The sequence below is a fragment of the Neoarius graeffei genome, chromosome 24 (assembly GCF_027579695.1).
Source record: "Neoarius graeffei isolate fNeoGra1 chromosome 24, fNeoGra1.pri, whole genome shotgun sequence".
Taxonomy (NCBI): Eukaryota; Metazoa; Chordata; class Actinopteri; order Siluriformes; family Ariidae; genus Neoarius; species Neoarius graeffei.
This window is the reverse complement of record NC_083592.1, coordinates 12,994,655-13,013,417: the sequence shown is the minus strand read 5'-3', so window position 1 is coordinate 13,013,417 and position 18,763 is coordinate 12,994,655. Positions and strand designations below refer to the sequence as shown.

The 18,763-nt window shown below is 41.1% G+C and overlaps 1 protein-coding gene across 1 annotated transcript in view; it reads left to right on the top strand.

Annotated features, from left to right (window-relative positions):
• trpm3 (transient receptor potential cation channel, subfamily M, member 3) overlaps positions 1-18,763 on the top strand; it is a 421,760-nt gene that overhangs the window by 222,907 nt on the left and 180,090 nt on the right. The window lies entirely within an intron of this gene.

Here is an 18,763-nt window from a genome sequence, read left to right as displayed (position 1 = left end):
AGGTAAAGATACCTTAAATCAGAATATAATGGACATTTGAGTGTGAAATTAAACTCGTCTTCCGTACCATTTCAGAAACAAACTGTACAACTTCTAAAGTGTTTAGTGAAATTTTGCATAACAGAGAATTTGTTTGGTGAGCGTATTTGAATAGTGTGGTCGTGTCTTAGTGCTATTTTGAATTTATGTTTGAAAGTTTACAAGTGAATTATCTGGAAAGTGATTGATTTTGATAGAGTTTTGAGGTTTTACTGTAAGTGAAAGATTACTAGTGAGTGTATTCTGGTCGGACTAAAATTTTGCATTCGAATGAATTTCTTTGTGGAGTATATTTTGATAGTATGGTCGTATTTATAGTGCCATTTTTAAATTTTGTTTGAAAACTTTCAGTCAAAGTTTGCAAATGAGCAAATTCCTTTGATGCATTCCGATAGGATTTCTAGTGCTTTTTAAAAATTCTGTTGGAAAGTGTTCAGTGAGACAGATGCATTTTAGTCATACTACAACCCCGATTCCAAAAAAGTTGGGACAAAGTACAAATTGTAAATAAAAACAGAATGCATTAATTTACAAATCTCAAAAACTGATATTGTATTCACAATAGAACATAGACAACATACAGTATCAAATGTCGAAAGTGAGACATTTTGAAATTTCATGCCAAATATTGGCTCATTTGAAATTTCATGACAGCAACACACCTCAAAAAAGTTGGGACAGGGCCAATAAGAGGCTGGAAAAGTTAAAGGTACAAAAAAGGACCAAATTGCAACTCATTAGGTCAATTGGCAATAGGTCATTAACATGACTGGGTATAAAAAGAGCATCTTGGAGTGGCAGCGGCTCTCAGAAGTAAAGATGGGAAGAGGATCACCAATCCCCCTAATTCTGCGCCGACAAATAGTGGAGCAATATCAGAAAGGAGTTCGACAGTGTAAAATTGCAAAGAGTTTGAACATATCATCATCTACAGAGCATAATATCATCAAAAGATTCAGAGAATCTGGAAGAATCTCTGTGCGTAAGGGTCAAGGCCGGAAAACCATACTAGGTGCCCGTGATCTTCAGGCCCTTAGACGGCACTGCATCACATACAGGCATGCTTCTGTATTGGAAATCACAAAATGGGCTCAGGAATATTTCCAGAGAACATTATCTGTGAACACAATTCACCGTGCCATCCGCCGTTGCCAGCTAAAACTCTATAGTTCAAAGAAGAAGCCGTATCTAAACATGATCCCGAAGCGCAGACGTCTTCTCTGGGCTAAGGCTCATTTAAAATGGACTGTGGCAAAGTGGAAAACTGTTCTGTGGTCAGACGAATCAAAAATTGAAGTTCTTTATGGAAATCAGGGACGCCGTGTCATTCAGACTAAAGAGGAGAAGGACGACCCAAGTTGTTATCAGCGCTCAGTTCACAAGCCTGCATCTCTGATGGTATGGGGTTGCATTAGTGCATATGGCATGGGCAGCTTACACATCTGGAAAGACACCATCAATGCTGAAAGGTATATCCAGGTTCTAGAGCAACATCTGCTCCCATCCAGACGACGTCTCTTTCAGGGAAGACCTTGCATTTTCCAACATGACAATGCCAAACCTCATACTGCATCAATTACAGCATCATGGCTGTGTAGAAGAAGGGTCCAGGTACTGAACTGGCCAGCCTGCAGTCCAGATCTTTCACCCATAGAAAACATTCGGCGCATCATAAAACGGAAGATACGACAAAAAAGACCTAAGACAGTTGAGCAACTAGAATCCTACATTAGACAAGAATGGGTTAACATTCCTATCCCTAAACTTGAGCAACTTGTCTCCTCAGTCCCCAGACGTTTACAGACTGTTGTAAAGAGAAAAGGGGATGTCTCACAGTGGGAAACATGGCCTTGTCCCAACTTTTTTGAGATGTGTTGTTGTCATGAAATTTAAAATCACCTAATTTTTCTCTTTAAATGATACATTTTCTCAGTTTAAACATTTGATATGTCATCTACGTTCTATTCTGAATAAAATATGGAATTTTGAAACTTCCACATCATTGCATTCCGTTTTTATTTACAATTTGTACTTTGTCCCAACTTTTTTGGAATCGGGGTTGTAAGACAGTGCAGTATTCATTTAATTGAGTTGTTACAATTTTGGTTAAATCATATTAAAATTTAATTTATATATAATATTATAGTTCTCTGTATTTTTACATGAGCTTATAGAAGGAAAACACATTTGATGCAATCCAATAATACTTTCATTCACTGTGACTATTTTAAGAAATTATAAACATTCTTCTAAAGCCTCACTTGTGTTATTTTCTGTGGGTCTCTGTATGTGCACAATATTCAGGCATGAGATTTTTCAGCTAAAAATCTGATTTAAGACTTCCCTTTCATTGTTATTATATTACTGTACAATTTAAGACGAGTATTATTTCAGATTTTTCACTCTGAGCTCTCTCATGCCTGATACATGAATCCCATAACCTATAGTAATTTATAGAACAATATCAACAATTCAAAAACTCTTTAATTGTATAAATTTCAAATGGTTTGCAAGTAATTGGGATCCACTGTTTTTATCGTTTCAACCACGCATCAGACCCTCGTCCAATTGAAAATGTTGTTCACACAGTTTTCTCCCCCATGAGAATTTTGAAAAGTTGGCAACTATGCAACTGATTGTGTTCAAATAATGCGATTGAGAAATCACTGAACTTGATTTTATACAGTCTATGGACGTGATGTGACCCTAGTGATTACTGATTGTTTTTTCGCAGGTGATACTGAGAAAGCCTATCATGTTTTAGAAAAGAAAAGAAAAGAAAAGACATCCATTTTCAAAGCTGCTTTATAGTAATGAGTAACGAGGACCTTGAGTGAAAAGTACGATATTTGTCTTTCAAATGTAGTGAAGTTAAAGTCATAAGTTTCCCCCCCCAAAAAATACTCAAGTAAAGTAAAGATACTCAAAAAATGTACTTTGTTACTGTTCACCTCTGCCTGTATGTCTCATCTCATTATCTGTAGCCGCTTTATCCTTCTACAGGGTTGCAGGCAAGCCGGAGCCTATCCCAGCTGACTACGGGCAAAAGGCGGGGTACACCCTGGACAAGTCGCCAGGTCATCACAGGGCTGACACATAGACACAGACAACCATTCACACTCACACCTACGGTCAATTTAGAGTCACCAGTTAACCTAACCTGCATGTCTTTGGACTGTGGGGGAAACCGGAGCACCTGGAGGAAACCCACGCGGACACGGGAAGAACATGCAAACTCCACACAGAAAGGCCCTCGCCGGCCACGGGGCTCGAACCCGGACCTTCTTGCTGTGAGGCGACAGCGCTAACCACTACACCACCGTGCCGCCCCTGCCTGTATGTATAATATTGAATATTCCCTTCCTTGGGTGGCACGGTGGTGTAGTGGTTAGCGCTGTCGCCTCACAGCAAGAAAGTCCGGGTTCGAGCCCTGTGGCCGGCGAGGGCCTTTCTGTGCGGAGTTTGCATGTTCTCCCCGTGTCCACGTGGGTTTCTTCCGGGTGCTCCGGTTTCCCCCACAGTCCAAAGACATGCAGGTTAGGTTAACTGGTGACTCTAAATTGAGCGTAGGTGTGAATGTGAGTGTGAATGGTTGTCTGTGTCTATGTGTCAGCCCTGTGATGACCTGGCGACTTGTCCAGGGTGTACCCCGCCTTTCACCCGTAGTCAGCTGGGATAGGCTCCAGCTTGCCTGCGACCCTGTAGAACAGGATAAAGCGGCTACAGATAATGAGATGAGATGAGATTCCCTTCCTTAAATGAGGATAAGGATCCTTCAAAAGGCCAATCCTGCGCCGTATTTAGTTTACAAGCCACTCAAAGTATTGATATTTCTTTTTCTTTTTGAGGACAAAAATTGCTCGAATTTATGAACAAACTAAAAAAGAGAGCTAATTTCAGTCAGTGAATTAACAGACTGTTAATTTGGGATACAGAGAAATACAGACAGTGCATTTTTTTCATTTCTGGTTGAATGCTTGATTTAATGAATGATGCTAATATTCTGATATTAAAACTGTATTTTGATGCCCCTCTGTGATTTCATATCAGGAGGTAAAAAGATTCGAGCCAGAACCAAATCAGAATGAAACCTTGCGTGTCTTTCCAGTGCTGATGAATAATGTTGTACATTAAGTTTCGCCTGCAGGCCATTGCTACGCTGAACTAATGTTGTTTCTGCTGAAAGATTAGGGTTTAGTTCCACAGTTGGAGGCTGAGAATGCTTCTGACTGCTTTCATCTTCTTTAATGTTTATCATTTATGAGAAATGCCGCAATAATCACAACCCCCAAAACATTCTCTCTCTCTCTCTCTCTCTCTCGCCACATGTGATTCCCTAGTGGAGGCTCTGTGCTGGTGTTTGTGAGCAAAGGGGCTCCTGTTTATTCCATAATTCACTATTTCATTCTGGTTTCAGACATACAGTTACTGCTTGTGTGCTTGTGTTTATTTACACACGAGCTGAATGAGTTTAAAGAAAAGAGAAACGTTCTGAAGCTGCACATCAGGCACAGAGTGAATCATTTGACAGTTGTGAAAAAAGAAGCACACTTACAAGCACGCAACACACACCTGCTGAATTGTAGATCAGGATATTCATGGTTTTTTTTGTTTTACTGTGTGATATGATGTAACATTTGAGACTCAGAGAGAGGATCCGTGTACATTGAATATTGAGGATTTTCTAACTACTTAACAACGTCAGGTACACACTTGTGATTCACTGACAGGCAGAAGGGCAAAAAAGAATATCAGAGTATATGGAATGATTGGCAAGACTTCGCAATGAGGCGAAATAATGCACGAGTTTAAACATACCTTTACAGACCTTCCTTTTCTTTTCTTTTCTTTTCTTTTTTTGCTCTTTGTTATTATAACCAAATGATGGTCTAGGAGGAGGACAAATCTGCAATAATATCCCAAGATATTGCACTCTCGGTATATGAACTTCTGTAATGTCACCCATTCTGTACATAGGTAATGAGAACTCTTAAAGTGGTCTAACATTACAATAATGTTGCCTGGCCTTTTTCCAATCTTTAACTGTCCAGTTTCAGTGAGTCTGTGTCCACTGCAGCATCAGATTGCTGTTCTTGGCAGACAGGAGAGGAAGGTTCATGCATGCCGTGTGTTCTGAGATGCTGTTCTGCTCAGGACGGCTGCAAAGAGTGGTTCTTTTAGAACCAGTTGAACCATTCTCCTCTTACCTCTGTCACTGGTAAGGCGATTATTTTGTACCGTTCTGTATAAGCTCTCGAGAGCTCTTGTCTGCAGAAGTGGAATCCAGTGTGGTCTTCTGCTGTTGCATGCTGAGATGCTTTTCTGCTCACCACGGTTGTAAAGAGTTGCTATGAGTTGCTATAGCCTTCCTGGCAGCTCGAACCAATCTGATCTGGTTATTTTCCTCTGACCTCTCTTATCAACAAGGTGTTTGTTTCCACCCACAGAACTGTCCCTCTCTCACTTGATATTTTTTGTTTTTCGCACCATTCTGTGTCAACTCTAGACACTGTTGTGTGTGAAAACCCCAGGAGATCAGCCGTTTCTGAAATACTCACACCAGTCCATCTGGCTCAAACCAACACCCATGCCACAGTGAAAGAAAGTCACACTTTGAGATCACAATGTTTCCCATTCTGATGTTTGATGTGAACATAAACCAGCCTGAATCTGTATGATTTTATGGATTGTGCTGCTGCAACATGATTGGGTGATTGGATCATTGCATGAAAGTACTGTTCTGGTGAATATACAAATCACATTAGTAAATCACTGAAAATATAATCGCATCACACAACCCGATTCCTTGAATATACTTTGAACAACCACACTCATACAGCTTCGATCTCTTTATCTCCCATCTTAATTTGTTTTTTTGTTTCTGTTAGTTTCATATTTCGCATACAGGCCATGGCAAGTTCTGGTCATTATTTAATACCATGCTAATCCTACTCTGCCTCTGGGGATTTGATGGTTTGTTTGTTTTGTTTTGTTTTTTTCACTTGGAAATTGGTAGAATTTCGAATCAGCTTGAGTTTATCCTTGCATGCATGAGAGGTAATTTTCCCAGGTAATTCTTTTCTGATTTATGAGCCGCTGACCAAATTAGCATCCTGCTTCCGTGTGAGTACATGTGAAGATGACCGTGAATGCATCCAAGTAACTGCTTGGAGACAGTGTGTCTGTCTGGAAATATGTTTATTAAACTATTAAAATGTTATTATTTATTAAAATGTATTATAAATGGGCGGCACGGTGGTGTAGTGGTTAGCGCTGTCGCCTCACAGCAAGAAGGTCCTGGGTTCGAGCCCCGTGGCCGGCGAGGGCCTTTCTGTGTGGAGTTTGCATGTTCTCCCCGTGTCCGCATGGGTTTCCTCCGGGTGCTCCGGTTTCCCCCACAGTCCAAAGACATGCAGGTTAGGTTAACTGGTGACTCTAAATTGGCCGTAGGTGTGAATGGTTGTCTGTGTCTATGTGTCAGCCCTGTGATGACCTGGCGACTTGTCCAGGGTGTACCCCGTCTTTCGCCCGTAGTCAGCTGGGATAGGCTGCAGCTTGCCTGCGACCCTGTAGAAGGATAAAGCGGCTAGAGATAATGAGATGAGTATTATAAATGCTTTTAAAATTGGCTGAGGTGGAAAATGGTGAAATAAAGTCATAAATGGTGATACAACCCCGATTCCAAAAAAGTTGGGACAAAGTACAAATTGTAAATAAAAACGGAATGCAATGATGTGGAAGTTTCAAAATTCCATATTTTATTCAGAATAGAACATACAGTAGATGACATATCAAATGTTTAAACTGAGAAAATGTATCATTTAAAGAGAAAACTTAGGTGATTTTAAATATCATGACAACAACACATCTCAAAAAAGTTAGGACAAGGCCGTGTTTACCACTGTGAGACATCCCCTTTTCTCTTTACAACAGTCTGTAAACGTCTGGGGACTGAGGAGACAAGTTGCTCAAGTTTAGGGATAGGAATGTTAACCCATTCTTGTCTAATGTAGGATTCGAGTTGCTCAACTGTCTTAGGTCTTTTTTGTCTTATCTTCCGTTTTATGATGCGCCAAATGTTTTCTATGGGTGAAAGATCTGGACTGCAGGCTGGCCAGTTCAGTACCCGGACCCTTCTTCTACGCAGCCATGATGCTGTAATTGATGCAGTATGTGGTTTGGCATTGTCATGTTGGAAAATGCAAGGTCTTCCCTGAAAGAGACGTCGTCTGGATGGGAGCATATGTTGCTCTAGAACCTGGATATACCTTTCAGCGTTGATGGTGTCTTTCCAGATGTGTAAGCTGCCCATGCCACACGCACTAATGCAACCCCATACCATCAGAGATGCAGGCTTCTGAACTGAGCGCTGATAACAACTTGGGTCGTCCTTCTCCTCTTTAGTCCGAATGACACGGCGTCCCTGATTTCCATAAAGAACTTCAAATTTTGATTCGTCTAACTACAAAACAGTTTTCCACTTTGCCACAGTCCATTTTAAATGAGCCTTGGCCAAGAGAAGACATCTGCACTTCTGGATCATGTTTAGATACGGCTTCTTCTTTGAACTACCGGTATATAGTTTTAGCTGGCAACGGCGGATGGCACGGTGAATTGTGTTCACAGATAATGTTCTCTGGAAATATTCCTGAGCCCATTTTGTGATTTCCAATACAGAAGCATGCCTGTATGTGATGCAGTGCCGTCTAAGGGCCCGAAGATCACGGGCACCCAGTATGGTTTTCCGGCCTTGACCCTTACGCACAGAGATTCGTCCAGATTCTCTGAATCTTTTGATGATATTATGCACTGTAGATGATAATATGTTCAAACTCTTTGCAATTTTACACTGTCGAACTCCTTTCTGATATTGCTCCACTATTTGTCGGCGCAGAATTAGGGGGATTGGTGATCCTCTTCCCATCGTTACTTCTGAGAGCCGCTGACACTCCAAGATGCTCTTTATATACCCAGTCATGTTAATGACCTATTGCCAATTGACCTAATGAGTTGCAATTTGGTCCTCCAGCTGTTCCTTTTTTGTACCTTTAACTTTTCCAGCCTCTTATTGCCCCTGTCCCAACTTTTTTGAGATGTGTTGCTGTCATGAAATTTCAAATGAGCCAATATTTGGCATGAAATTTCAAAATGTCTCACTTTCGACATTTGATATGTTGTCTATGTTCTTTTGTGAATACAATATCAGTTTTTGAGATTTGTAAATTATTGCATTCCGTTTTTATTTACAATTTGTACTTTGTCCCAACTTTTTTGGAATCAGGGTTGTAAATACTATAGATTAATGCAGCAGGTTATGCCTTTGATATATTTATTTATTTAAGAAACACATTTTGAGATCGGGGCGGCAAGGTGGTGTAGTGGTTAGCGCTGTCGCCTCACAGCAAGAAGGTCCGGGTTCAAGCCCTGTGGCCGGCGAGGGCCTTTCTGTGTGGAGTTTGCATGTTCTCCCCGTGTCCACGTGGGTTTCCTTTGGGTGCTCCGGTTTCCCCCACAGTCCAAAGACATGCAGGTTAGGCTAATTGGTGGCTCTTAATTGACCGTAGGTGTGAATGGTTGTTTGTCTCTATGTGTCAGCCCTGCGATGATCTGGCGACTTGTTCAGAGTGTACCCCACCTCTCGCCCATAGTCAGCTGGGATAGGCTCCAGCTTGCCCGCAACCCTGCACAGGATAAGTGGCTATGGATAATGGATGGATTTTGAGATCATGCAGACAACTCACTGTAACCCCACAAGTTTTAATATGAATAAAATAAAATGAAGAGCTCCCAATGCTAACCCTAATTTCATGCATTTTCCTCCTACTTGATTCATGCAAATCTTTACAATGTGAGACCACACTGTTCAACCCCAGCTTCACTCCATGTCACGTACCGTAGTTGTTATTCTAGAAATATCTTTTGCTAAAAGATTCATTAGCAGCTGTTATCTTACCTTTCCATATTATTGGGTTTTAATAAAAATAGTTGCTTCATCTTTGAACAAAGTTGCATCTTCAAGACTAATCATCCAGGTTGTTAATTAAAAAAAAAGAACAACATTTGTTATCTCGAAATTGCAATGAGAATATCTGAAGGAAGAAGGAAAAAAACAGTCCATTTGGACATCTAATGTTAAATTTTTCTTTAATTATCAGTTTGGATTATTTTTTTTCCTTCTAAATTCATATTTCCCCATTTGTTGTTGACGACATTAATTTTTCATCATATTTTATTTGTTTTATAACTGATTTGCACTAAATTCATGCTTTTCATGAGTTGAACCGCATTTAGCAGAGCAATGTGTTTGACTAATCCTTGCTCACCCAGTTAGCTAGCTAACTTGTGTTGGTTTTTAACAGTCACATAGTTACATGGCTTATGATGTAATGCTTTCTGGAAATGCAGGATTGAGTCATGTACTTATTTTTTCCCCCCAAAACTCACAAGCTAGGCTAGTTTATTGGCCAATATTTTAGCATGTTGGCTAACGTTCGCTAGCTGAGCTGCAATATCTTTTTAGCAGTGACTTCATCATACAAGTTCTTTTTTTAAGGATATGAAATTAAACCACTAACTTGGATAGTTTATATTCTTATATTACATTACATTACATGGCATTTAGCAGACACTCTTATCCAGAGCGATGTACAACAAGTACAAAAGTTAGATACACAAAGTGCTGAACTTCTAGACAAGAAAGTTCTGGTGCCAACTGAATAAGTGACAGCAATACCAAGTGTAATATTCTGTTGAAGTACCAATATTCAAACAGCCAAGGAAACAAACCAACCATATAAAGTACAACTAACTAGAGAACTCAAAACGGCCAACCCCAGGCTAGACCATACACAGCCTGGGTTGGTCTAGACCGAAATGCAGTTACACAATGGGCAGGGAAGAAGGGGAGAGGTGCAGCCTGAAGAGTTGAGTCTTCAGTCTGTGCTTGAAGGTCGTCAGGGAGTCAGCAGTTCTGACTTCAATAGGAAGGTCATTCCACCAACAGGGAGCCAGGATGGAGCGGGCTGGGGAGGAGCAAAGAGGAGGAGCCAGGTGGCCAGTAGTAGTGGAGTGTTGGGATCTGACTGGTGTGTAGGGGTGGAACAGACACTGGAGGTATGCTGGCCCTGCCCTCTTGAGAGCCTGGTAAGCTAGCACCAATGTCTTAAATTTGATGCCAGCTGCGATAGATAAGGGTGACATGGGAAGAACGAGGAAGGTTGTAGACCAGGAGAGCTGCAGTGTTCTGGATGAGCTGCAGGGGTCTGATGGCAAAAGCTGGAAGGCCAGCAAGGAGAGAGTTGCAGTAGTCCAAGTGGGAGAGGATCAGTGCTTGGACTAGGAGCTGAGTAGAGTAGGTGGTAAGAAAAGGGCGGATCCTTTGGATGTTGTAGAGGAGGAATCTACACATCCAGGTCACTGCAGTGATGTTCGCTGAGGAAGAGAGTTTGGCGTCGAACACGACCCCTAGGTTCTTCGCACTGGGTGAAGGAGACCTAGTGATGTCCTCAAAGGAGATGACAATGTCCAGGAGTGGAGAGGATGGAGCAGGAATGTAGATTACCAACATTTTGCCTGGGTTGAGCTTCAGGTGATGGTTGTCCATCCAGCTCTGGATATCACTCAGGCAAGTACTCTTAGTTTAACTGTCGGCTAATGTTTACTATTCAAGATAGCTAGCTCAACTGAAGATCATGAATATAATAAGGCCTGGTGAGCAATTTGAGATACATCGTGAGGGCAAAAAGTTAAAACAGGTGACGCAGTTCAACTACCTTGGAAGTATTCTAACTGAAGATGGTTATTGCGAAAGGGAGATCAGATCAAGGATAGCTCGAGCTAAGGCTGCCTTCTTGAATAGAAAAGAGTTGATGTCCAAGAACTTCAACTTCAGTTTGAAGAAGTGTGTCATCAAAGCTCTTATCTGGAGTACCCTTACATACGGGTGTGAAACATGGTCACTGTGTAAGGACGAGATATGCAGGATGGAGAGCTGTGAAATGTGGATGTGGAGACAAGTACTGAACATTGTCTGGTCAGACAGGATCAGTAATGAAAAGGTACTCAGGCTACATCCACACGACAACGGCAACGAGATGTTATTTAAAAATATATCGCGTCCAAATGGGCAACGATCAGTAAAATATCAGGTCCATATGGCAACGCAACGCTTGCTGAAAACGATGCAATACACATGCCACACCTCTAGGGGCGCTGTAAGACGGTCCCTTCGGAGGCACCAGAACAATAGAAGAAGTAAGGACGCATGCGCATAAACTATTATGCGCGAGACTTCATATTAGCCACAAAGTCAGAAAAATCTGTTCGTAAAATTACATTATAATGACCAAATACAATGAAAAGTATTTTTCCAGTCTCACCTGTGAAAGGTAATCCCATGTGATCTCATTTGGACGGCAAACCTGTTGGTACAGTTAAACGCAGCTAATCTTTATTCTCCGCTTTGACCTATCCAATATGGCGGCGAGGATGACGTATGATTCTACGCGGAAGGCGGCGTCTTTAATGGTCCGGAATAAATTGAATGCTACACGTTGATGGATTAATTTGCTCTTCTATGCCCTTTTTGAGGAATGTATTGTAGGATTTAAACCAACATCTGAAGAGGTGAGATCGCTCCTTTTTTTCCCTATTTTTGCTGGCGGGATTGACTCTGCCCTAAGGGCAGAGTCTCTCTCTCTCTCACTTTGCACCATTACACAATAAATATTCACAGTGAAAATATTTTGTAAGCGCGTTTCATGAACCAAGTTATAGGATTTGTTGACAACTCGCATCGAGTTCGTTGCACTTCTACCCGGCGTGAAGCACTCACAGTCATGTGGTTGTGACGTCATCGTAAACAAATCCGTTCTACTCATCCAGACGAATTCACAACGGCAACGTTGCCAGATCTTTCCACTCTGGAACCCGTTCTCAAAAAGATTGCGTTTTGGGCACCCAAAACGCCGGTGCCGTGTGGACGCCAGGCCTAAACGATAAGCAATTGTATCGGAGTCACCTGAATCCGTTGCCGTGTGGACAGGGCCTCATCAGGCATGCCAGGGAAGACCGTGCAATTATACACACGATCAACAAGAGGCAAAGAGCCTGGCTTGGACACACACTTTGGCACGGGGACCTGCTGGTCAAAGTTATGGAAGGCCGTATGGTAGGAAAGGGACCTCCTAGGAGACGAAGAACAAGGATGCTAGATCGTATCAAGGATGGCCGCTCTTACGCAAGAGTAAAGAGACTGGCACTAACAAGAGACCTACTATCAGGCTGGACCTGCCTTAATACGGCAGAGCACTAGAGAGAGAGCTTGACTGCATTTCTGGGTCCATGATCAGGTGTTTTATGAATCTAGCATAAGACATCAGTACAGCATATTTGATACAAGTCATGTACCCAAGTTGATATGGTTGATAACTGCTTCATATCAAACCACATGTCACATGCATAAAAATGACATATAATGGTAAACAAAGCATGCACAAAAAGAAATTGAAAGTCAGTAATGTTAGGAAATCTGTCTCTGCTGCAGCTACACACTATAGATGTTCATATCATGTTAGGGAACATTGATAAAGTGTTGGTTTGTACCCATGATGTAGTTCACAAGCAGGAAAAATCTCTTGTAGAGCAGTGGAATGTGTGTATGGTAGCAGGTGCTTGCACATCTAGACACACACATGAATCTGTTAAGCTGCAGTGAATCAGAATGGGAGAAATTCAGAAATGTGTGTGTTTAATCAGACATATACGTATGCACATGCATGTCAACTGTATTTTTTTTAATATTACATGTGTTATTAATTAGACGGTTTAATAAGTAAATATATTATACATCGTACTCAGCATATAGCGAGCAGACAGATGGTGTGAATGAGTTTGCAGTGTGTGTGTGTGTGTGTGTGTGTGTGTTTTGTGCAAATGTGTGCACTGCAATCATCACAATCATGTCCAGCATGCAAAATACACTAATGGCAGTAAATGAGTTTCCTGGAGATGATGTGGTTGACCATAGCGTCGCCCCGACGTTTAAGGAAAGCTTTCTGGAGACTAAATGGAACAGAAAATCGTCTTTTCAACTTTATATAAAATCTCTTTAAGGTGATAATGTACTCATTCCTGCTGAAGGCTGTCCTGAAGTGCATTTGAACAAAGCCCACTAAACAGCCACGTGTGATGAAGATGCTGGAGGCTTCATTTTATTTTATTTTTTAATAAGCAAGCTGGTGTGGAAATAGACTGTGTAATTTTGACCTGGGAAAGAAAAAGCATCCAATACTCAAAGTATGTAGATGTCTTTCTCCCTCTCACATACTTCTTCAGCTTCTTATCCTACCGCCGCATGATTTGATAGCTGGTTGATTTCAGTTTTCAGCGCTTTTTATAATAGACACTGCCACAAATGCAGCTTTCCAGAAATCCAGATATACATAGATTTATGGTGGTCTTTACGATAACAGCAGTCATTCTTTATAAGATGCAAATCCACCTTCTTGAAAAGGTTCATCTTAATCATATTATTTATTCAGTGTAATAGTTATAAACGTGAGTAATTCTCAAAAGCGAGTGTACTCTTTTCTATTTTATTTTTATTTTAGGATCCCCGATTGTATGGAGATCGCAACCATGGCACAATCATCCATGACTAGAGGCCAAGGGAGCAAAATTGTTTTTCATGGGTTTTCTATGAGCTCATGTATGTAGAAGAGGGCAGACAGTAGTTTCCTTCTTAGAGTGTGATGGAAACATGTAGTTCATGTGTCTTGGAGGAAGCATGCATTAGCTTTTACGTGTTAGAGCTGGCTGGTGGGTGGAGACAATCTGCACATCCACATTTCTATTCACAGTGTTATGTACTATCCTAGATGATGTTTGAGTATTCGGCATGCAACGATTCACCTGATTCATGATTCGATTCGATTCATGATATGGGGTTCAAGATTCAATTTTCCCATATTTTTGGAAATAAAATCAAATGTAGAAAATTTTACTCCCAAGCATTAATTTTCCTAATATTTATCAACTGGAATATTCTCATCTCATTATCTCTAGCTGTTTTATCCTGTTCTACAGGGTCGCGGGCAAGCTGGAGCCTATCCCAGCTGACTACGGGCGAAAGGCGGGGTACACCCTGGACAAGTCACCAGGTCATCACAGGGCTGACACATAGACACAGACAACCATTCACACTCACATTCACACCTACGGCCAATTTAGAGTCACCAGTTAACCTAACCTGCATGTCTTTGGACTGTGGGGGAAACCGGAGCACCCGGAGGAAACCCACGCGGACACAGGGAGAACATGCAAACTCCGCACAGAAAGGCCCTCGCTGGCCACGGGGCTCGAACCCGGACCTTCTTGCTGTGAGGCAACAGTGCTAACCACTACACCACCGTGCCGCCCTCAACTGGAATATTCCTTTTGTTAAATTAAAAAACTAACTTTTTTTTTCATTTTCTTAATAAACAATTGTTTACCCACATTTGTAAAGGCTGGAGTAAAACCTTTACAATAATAACCTATTAACTAAAATGTTTCTTTCATTAAAAATTAAAAAAGTAAATAACAAATCAATCTTTTCTTAATAAACTTTTGAACAAATATATGCTCATTTTGAATTTGATGTCAGCAACATGTTTCAAAAAAGTTGGGACAGGATCAACAAAAGACTGAAAAAGTTGTGTAATGTTTAAAAAAAAACTAATTTAGTTTGGGTCAGTAACATGATTGGGTACAAAAAGAGCATCCCAGAGAGGTTGAGTTTCTCAGAAGTAAAGATGGGGAGGGGTTCACCGCTCTGTGAAAGACTGCGTGGGCAAACAGTGCAACAATTTAAGAATAACGTTCCTCAATGTAAAATCACAAAGAATTTAGGGATCACATCATCTATGGTCCATAATATTTATTAAAAGATTCAGAGAATCTGGAGAAATCTCTGTATGCAAGAGACAAGGCTGAAAACTGACATTAGATGCCTGTGATCTTCAGGCCCTCAGGAGACACTGCATTAAAAACAGACACTTCTCTATAGTGGAAATCACTGTATGGGCTCAGGAACACTTCAGAAAACCATCGTCTGTGAAAACACTGCATTACTGCATCCACAAATGCAAGTTAAAACCAGATATAAACAATATCCAGAAACACTGCTACCTTCTCTGGGCCTGAACTCTTTTACGATGAACTGAGGCGAAGTGGAAATCTGTCCTGAGGTCTGATGAATCAAAATTAGAAATTCTTTTTAGAACTTATGGACACCACGTCCTCCAGGCTAAAGAGGAGAGAGGGATCATCCAGCTTGTTATCAGTGCACAGTTCAAAAGCCAGCATCTGTGATGGTCTGAGGGTGCATTAGTGCACATGACATGGGTAGCTTGTACATCTGGGAAGGCATCATTAATGCTGAATGACACAGTCGTGGTCAGAAGTTTACATACAGTGAAATGAATGTCATCTTGGGTATGAATGTCATGGCAATATTTGGGCTTTCAGTAATTTCTTTGAACTGTTCTTTTTCTGTGGCAGAATGTACAGCATACAGCTTTAATAAAAAAAAACACTAGAATTTGGTGCACAAGTTTTAATTTTCTTTGGGTTTTCTGAAATCAAAACAGGGTCATAATTATACATACATGGTCAAAAATATACATGCAGCACACCTAATATTTGGGTAAAATGTCTCTTCGCAAGAGTCACCTTGACCAAACATTTTTGTTTACCATGAACAAGCTTCTGGCAGAATTCTGGTTGGATATTTCATGACTCTTCATGGTAGAATTCATAGAGTTCAATTAAATTTTTTTTTTCTTGGCATGGACTCGACTTATAAGCACGGTCCATATAGTTTCAATAGGGTTGAAGTCAGGACTTGTTTTAAGCTTAATGTTAGCCTGCTTTATCCTCCACAACCAGCTCTGATGCGTGTTTGGGTTTATTGTCCTGTTGTAACTTCCAAGTCCCAAGTTGTGCTCAAGTTTTTAGATTAGATTAGATTAGATTAGATTAGATTAGATTAGATTAGATTAGATTAGATTAGATTAGATTAGATAAAACTTTATTGATCCCTTTGGAAGGGTTCCCTCAAGAAAATTAAGATTCCAGCAGCATCATTACAGATAAACAGAGAAAAGAAATAGAGAAAACATCTAGATAAATTAAAATTAATTAAGTACTTACATATACAAATATAAAAGAATAAGATATGGGGAAGAGAGGAAGGGGGGAGAAGTGGGGTTAGGGTAAGTGTGTGTGTGTGTGTGTGTGGGGGGGGAAGCAGGAAAGATATTGCACTTTATATTACACATTATATTGCACATTGTCCGGTATTGCTTATTGTTAGGCTTGGCTACTGCTCCTTCCCATCCTCTGTCCTCCTGTTACCCCTCCCCCCCCCAGAGAGGAGTTGTACAGTCTGATGGTGTGAGGGACAAAATAGTTTTTGAGTCTGTTTGTCCTGCACTTGGGAAGGAGCATTCTGTCACTGAACAGGCTCCTCTGGTTGCTGATGACGGTGTGCAGAGGGTGACTGGCATCATCCATGATGCTCAATAGTTTGTCCATAGATCTCTTCTCTGCTACCGTCACCAGAGAGTCCAGCTTCATGCCGACCACAGAGCCGGCCCGCCTGATCAGTTTGTCCAGCCTGGATGTGTCCTTCTTGGATGTGCTGCCCCCCCCAGCACACCACGGTGTAAAACAGGACACTGGCAACCACAGACTGACAGAACATCCACAGGAGTTTCCTGCAGATGTTAAAGGACCACAGCCTCCTAAGGAAGTATAGCCTGCTCTGTCCCTTCCTGTATAAGTGATTGGTGTTGCAAGTCCAGTCCAGCTTGCTGTCCAGCCACAGCCCGAGGTACTTGTAGGAATCCACAGCCTCCACCTCGACTCCCTCAATCAGAACTGGTCGTGACCTTGGTCTGGACCTCCCAAAGTCAATGACCAGCTCCTTGGTCTTCGAGGTGTTGAGTTGCAGATGGTTCCTGTTGCACCACACAGCAAAGTCCCTCACCAGGCTCCTATACTCTTCCTCTCTGTCGTCACTGATACAGCCAACGATGGCTGTGTCATCGGCAAACTTCTGAATGTGACACAGCTCCGAGTTGTAGCAGAAATCCGCGGTGTACAGGGTGAAGAGAAGAGGGGCTTGATGGTTTATACTGAAGAATTCTGAGGTAGTCCTCCTTCATTATTCCATCCACTTTGTGCAATGAACCAGTTCCACTGGCAGCAAACTAGCCCCAGAGCATGATGATCCTACCACCACCAGCTGGTACAGTGTCCCTCTGGACATGGTGGTCATTGTGGCCAAACAACTCAATCTTTGTCTCATCTGACCATACAGCTACCCTTCAGAAGGCTTTTTTTTTCTTGTCTGTGTAGTCAGCTTCAAACTTTAGTTAAGCTTGAAGGTGTCAATTTTGGAGCAGGGGGTTATTTCTTGGATAGCAGTCTTTTAGTCCATGGTGATGTAAAACTCACTGAACTGTAGACAGTGATCCATCAGTTTCCAGTTCATGGCAGGGCTGTACCATGGTGGTTCCCAGGTTGTTCCTAACCATCCAAACCAATTTATTTTCAGCTGAGGGTGACAGTTTTGGTTTTCTTAAAGCACAATGGCTTGGCAAAGTGACTACACCTCACAATAACTTGGATATAATTGTTTGAAATGACCTTTGAATTTGCAGTTGTTTAGAAATGGCTCCAAGAGACATTCTGGAGTTGTGTACATCTGTGATCCTCTTTCTCAGATTTGCGCTGAGCTCTTTGGACTTTCCCATTGTGCGGTGTGTTGGATAATCCAATGAGCACTGTCAAACAAATCCTTTTGGCACTGAGAAGTTACCAGCTGTAGTCAACCATAATCACTAACAGGAAGTATAAAGATATTTTGGAACTTTCAGCACCACAGAAATAACAATCTAGGTGGGCATATGTATATTTTTTACTCTGTATGTTTAATTTTGAACCTGTGTTGATATTTTTTTTTCAAAAAGCCCAAATAAATTAAAACTTGTACACCATATTCTTGGGTTGTTTTCTATTAAAGCTGTATGCTGTACAGTCATTCTATCACAGAAAAAGAGCAGTTCAAAGCAATCATTGAAAGCCCAATAATGCCATGATATTCTTGTCCTTGTATGTAAACCTGAGCGCAACAATATATAAATACGTTAACAATAGTACCTCCCGAGCAGGACCATTCCAACCCAGCAATAAGTAGCCATAGGGAAAATATGTAGTGTATGCATGCGTCTTTGTCTTTGTTTAGCTGATACATTCAATGCAGAGTCAATCGGCTGACTGAGGAATAAACAGCAAGCAGCACATTAGGCTCATAGGTCTCCTCAGTTCCCAAACATTTACAGAGTGTTGTTAAAAGTAGAGGTGATGCAACACAGTGGTAAACATGTCCCGTCCCAACTTTTTTGAAATGTGTTGCTGACAAAAAAAAATTCAAAATGGGCATATATTTAAAAAACAAAACAAAACAATAACATTTCTCAGTTTCAACATTTGATATGTTGTCTTTGTACTATTTTCAATGAAATATATGGTTTCCATGACTTGCAAATTATCGCATTCTGTTTTTATTTACAGTTTACACAGCGTCCCTTTTTTTTTTTTTTTTGTATTTTGGTTTCAACATGGTATTGGTAGAAAAAACTACATTTTGGGCTTTTAAATTTTTTTTGGATGTTTGCCA